The sequence below is a fragment of the Bidens hawaiensis genome, unplaced genomic scaffold (genome assembly GCF_021521415.1).
Source record: "Bidens hawaiensis isolate Kalapana, Puna unplaced genomic scaffold, B.hawaiensis_p1.1 tig00010056_1, whole genome shotgun sequence".
In the NCBI taxonomy this organism is placed as follows: domain Eukaryota; kingdom Viridiplantae; phylum Streptophyta; class Magnoliopsida; order Asterales; family Asteraceae; genus Bidens; species Bidens hawaiensis.
The window spans coordinates 612,882-618,392 of record NW_027491759.1 but is presented as its reverse complement, the minus strand read 5'-3'; the positions used below and the strand labels follow the sequence as shown (position 1 = coordinate 618,392).

The 5,511-nt window shown below is 30.3% G+C and overlaps 1 pseudogene; it reads right to left on the bottom strand.

Moving 5' to 3' along the window:
* Positions 1–1,327: 1,327 nt before the first annotated feature.
* On the bottom strand, positions 1,328–4,976 carry LOC143534078 (WAT1-related protein At1g70260-like; annotated as a pseudogene).
* Positions 4,977–5,511: the final 535 nt, after the last annotated feature.

The window sequence follows — 5,511 nt, the reverse complement described above, 5'->3', positions numbered from 1 at the left end:
TTATTTGATCGATAATAGGTTAATTGAAATGTGTTGGATATGGCATAATATTATCCATTTTGATTTCGATACTATTCATTGTTTGATAATACCTAAATTTGCAAAATTGGCCAGAATATGAATTTTGAAAGTGAATCTAATTAATCCCTTGGCCGTCACGGGTAGAACTATAGAAATCATCCAATAAACTTATAAAATTTAAAACAAAAAAGGTACAAGTATGACCATCTCTTAAAACTAATTAGGGTTACATAACATATTTCAATGTATTCAATGTAGGTATAAAAATAGGTAATTAATGCATTACTAAAAATATGTTAAATTTAATGGTAAATATTTATTTTATTATTGAATTATTTTATTAATAAAAAATTCTATAATAGTTTGTTATTTATGAAAAAAAGAAAAATAAACCAATAGAAAGAGGATATAATGTATTTTTTTAAATAATATATACAGAATATAGATATAAATGGAAACAACCCCCACACACACAGTCATCGTGAATCTTTGCATAGTAAGAATGGTCTGGATACGCACATGATTCTTAATTGGTCGGTGAGGTGTCACCATTTTATTGGTTTATCCTTTTCTTTGAGTATTTTATTAAAAACTAGCTGAAAGAAATGAGAATAAAGAATGATGACCATAACATATGTTGATTGATGAGAGTAATGATAGAGGAGATGGTTCTAACATATGGCCTTAATAATTTCGTTCACTATTAGAGGCTAGCTAGAGCATGTCAACTAGTATGCATTTTTCTTTCTTCTAAAACCAAATAATATGCTCATTCATAAGTCATTGCGCAGAATTTGGTCGGGAATTTTTAACATTCATTGCGCATTTGGTTTCTAACTCATTTTAAATTTATTGTGATAGTTTAAACCTACAAAAATATAAGAAACTGATAAAAATAATATATCTGAAACATCTCGATATATCTTGCATGTACAATCATAAGATATTGTGCATGTTACATGTAGAAACAAAGCCATCTTGTGGTTTAATTTGTTTGAAAATTTATACATGAACGATGGAATTAGTATAATCGTTACTCATTATCATGTAGTCCCAAAATAAAACTCATAATTAATTAATACAACACGTAATAACCAAGTCATAGTAGCTCGATCCATTGAGCTTTATTTGTTTTCGGTTTTAATGCAAACCATTTCAAATCTAAACTTAATAGTTTCATGCATTGTTATATAAGGTATGCTTGTAACCAGGGCCTCTAAAATATACCCTCGCTAGCATGCATATATACTTACAATTAAACATACATGCAAACATTCATATGATATGTAAAACTGCTTCCTCTTATTTAAACTTGCTCTTCTTGTAAAAGAGGTGCTCTTTCTTCCATTAATTCCCTCCTACTTTCGTCCTCTTTAAGTTGACCCCACATCATTGTGTAATATCCGATTCCAGTTATCGCTGCGGCCGTTAAGCTGCATTGACAATATCTTTGAGTTATTGCTAAAATAAACCAAGTTAGATGAAAGTTAGGATGAAATACTAAGGATTAGTATATACCTTCCGTAATGAAACGTTTGAGCAAAGAAAACACAACCAAACATGCCAGCAATTGGGACCCCAAGAGGCTTGAACATAACAACGTAAAAGTGGCTTTTTCTTTGCGCACACCACATATGTACATGGCTTTTGATAACACTTCCAAATATTGCTTGTTTTGGAATTAATTAAACAAATTAACAGTTAGACTTTTAATCGATTCTTGTAGAGCATATTGCACTTCTATAGTTATATCTTATATTCATCAACATTAAGTTTATAAAGATATTATGAACTAGATAGATCGCTTACCGTTAACACAATGACAAGGAGTCCCATGTCAAATTGCAGCCTCCATGCAACAGGGTCTCTCTCTATGATTATAGCAAGCAAAGCCGATAGAAATGTCCCAAATAAGCTAGAACTAGAAGCCACTGTCATTACGTCCGGGCATTTTTCAACGGTTCCCACCTACAAATCTTGGATACAATTTATAGCAACAATACCTCTTTTATTGATAAAATTGGATGGGCATTATTATATTTTACATAGGCCAGTAATCGGTGAACCGTTTGGTGGAAAGTTCGTTTATTTAATAAACAAGCGAACATGAACAAAAAAAGCGTGTTCGTTTAATAAAAACGAACGAACATGAACACATGTATCGTTCGTTCATTTATGTTTATTTATGTTCGCTTATGTCCGTTTATATATGCTCATTTATATTTGTTTACATATTAATAGAAAATATTTAAATATTATCTTGAACAGTTATCTAGTTAATGGTTTTATATTTGTTCATTTTTGTGCTCATTTATGTTTGATTGTGTTCATTTACTTTTGTTTATATATGTTCATTTTTGTTTGTTTATCTTTGTTCAGTTATGCTCATTTATGTCTGTTTATCGTGAACGTACCGTTCGTTTAGAAGTTAAACAAATGAACATAAACGAACACGAAGATGCTCATTTTTTTTACATAAACGAACACAAACACAAATACGTGTTTGATTAATTGTTTGTCCATTTCCGTGTTCGTTCGGTTCATTTACATGTTAGTCGGTTTTACCTGAATAATATTCCATATCGAGTAAGACAAAGACGCAGCTGCAAAAAGAGCACAACCAAGAACCCAATTTTCATGTTGGGACAAGAAAACAAATAGCCGTGGAGCTAGTTGAAGATGAGCCGAAGGGTTTTTTGACCACCGGACCCCTACACACCGTAAGCATCACGGCTCCGACAACTGATATCAATGTGCCCATTAATTTTATTTGACTGCTCGAGCTTCTCAAATCCACCTTTGTCTTTCTGTAAACGTACAATAATAACGCTTTATAACCCATTTGCAAAAGTAGATAAAAGAAAACAAATATACAAAACTTATTTTAATCACCATCAAAATTGGATCAGCTGAATAATAATATATTTAAATAATAATATGTTTTTGTTGTTCATTCAAATAAAAGCATTTGAGCTGAATAAACTGAGCTTGAGCATATTCGCTTTGAATTCATCTAAAAATATTTTTGTATTATCACTTATTTTTTTATACATAATACTCTTTTAGTCCGGCATATATAAATAATTCATAATTTGATATAGATAAACAATTTTTATTTTTAATTTTGTTTATTTACGACCACAATAGAGGCCAAAGAAAACTGACGTCAATTTGTCTTTCCAGGGTGCTTTGAGAGCCATCAGTTCTGATTACCGAATCAAATATTCTTTTAAACCATTTTTAAATTAAGTTAAACAATAATAAAGTTTGACTTTATTCTTCGTCATACGCAAATCCAAAATATTTAGATGTACTTTTTGAACAATTCTACTTATGCTTATAAGTCTAATACAAAGTATATGATCTTTTTTTTTTAAATATCAATCGTTACTGTGCTTGGTTGTCTTTTGTAATAAAAGTTTGACATGTTCATATGATTATAGAAGCTTTGCTAATAATGTGTTGGTAATTTTTCTTAATAATTAAATGCTTACGTTAAATAGCGAATGATCGTAAAAGATAAAATGAGAACTTCTTCGTATAAAAATCATAAGAACCACTGTCGATCAATGAAAAAGTTTATTTTATTTTTTTCTCATATGTACTATATATATGTTAATAATTTATACGTAAATTAATAATTAATATATATAGGTTTGTGTATAACATATATGTAATCAACGAGCTAACCAAATATATGTAATCAGTATTGATTATACGTGTAATGATATATTACATATATTTACAACAATTTTTTTTTCATATTTGATATTCAATATAAAAGTTACATTTTTTTATAAATTAAGGGGAAAAGATGAAGCAAACCTGCAAATGGCGGCAAGAATGAATGAAATAGTGGGGATCAAACAGCCCATTCCAATAGCAACGATCGGGGAACTATAACTCTATCCCACAAACGCTAGATTTTGTGCCATTGTCACCCTACGTACGCACAGAAATTAAACATCGTATCAGATCTGATTGCCAACCTTTATCTTTTGGATGTCTAGAAATTAATCCGACTATTACGATCCTTAAATATCAAACACATACAAAAACTGATCATCATTAACTTGTGTTAAGCTAAATTATCTGTTCACTTCATTTGGATTTATTCTTTATATATTGAGTGTATGTGAAGCTTTATCATATATCATTTGAAATTACCAATATACATTACTATTAAGTGATTTGTACACATATTTGCCTATATACTTGACTATTATTACTATGAGGTTGTACACAAATGATTTTGAAGTTTAGCTCAAAAGTTGTTTTCCCTTTTACGTTTTAATTTTCATAATTAACTTGGAAGATCGATCAAATTAGAAACTTGGTCATTATTCACTTCGTTTACCAAAAATATTATGACTAACTTCAATATAATATCAATCTTTAGAACTGCTAAACCCTAAACCCTCGATCGATTTCCATCGCTAGTAATGGAAATCTTTATCTTACGAGGAAGCTAGAGATCTAGAGCAAGAATACAAACCCTACGAAACCAAGAAGAAGAAACCATGGCAGAAGTTCTTCTCTCCTGCACGATAACCAATATAAAATTAAACAAACTTTGAGTAACCATTGGTGTTATAAATAGGCTAAAATTGATTAATTCTGCATGCATGCATGCATTCGTTCATGTTTTTGCGGTATGATCCATATGTGATATTATGACCAAAGTCGTCGATATAGCCCTAACATGTTGTAGTGTGACATTATTAAGTAATTAACTAAAGGAAAGAATCGAACTTGTTTTTCGTGACGATGAACGTGTTGAATGGCAGAAGGAAGACAGAAGAGAGTGCATTCATATAAACGACGAACACAAAAGGACTTAGCCCTTTGGACAAGACGGTGCTAGCCAAGATGGTCAATCCAATGGTGCAAAACTCCATTAAAGCCATTAGCATGCATGGCACTACTTCACCAACCACCATAGCCTTTGTTTCCATAATTTTCTTTTGTTCTTTCTCTAGTTATGTCTCTCAAGATAGTTCATGTTTTCGTTGCAAACAGGCCCATTTAAAGGTGTGAAAGAGAGAGAGTAACCTTTGAGGAATGGTGAAGGTACTAAAGGGGTGTTGCAGCAACTCGAATGGCCCAATCACATAGAGGGAAGGCAATCTAGTATTTTTGAATATTATTATTATTATTATTATTATTATTATTATTATATATTATTATTATTATTATTTTATCTCATTTTAATTGACTTCTACAGGCCTCACAATTATTAAATACAAAATACCTGACTCTGGTTATACGTGTATAATTCAATTTGGGTATTTGTATATTTATGAAATTTGTACAAGTTAGTTGGTATTTAAAAGAAATAAGATCAATACACACTAATTAAATGTATAACTAAAGGAAGAAAAAAGTTATATCATGAACCATGCAAACGAGAATTAACTAAAGATGAAGTATGCAAATAGAATATCAAAAAAATAAATCTTATAAGAAAATCTAGTTTCTAAATTTATATGA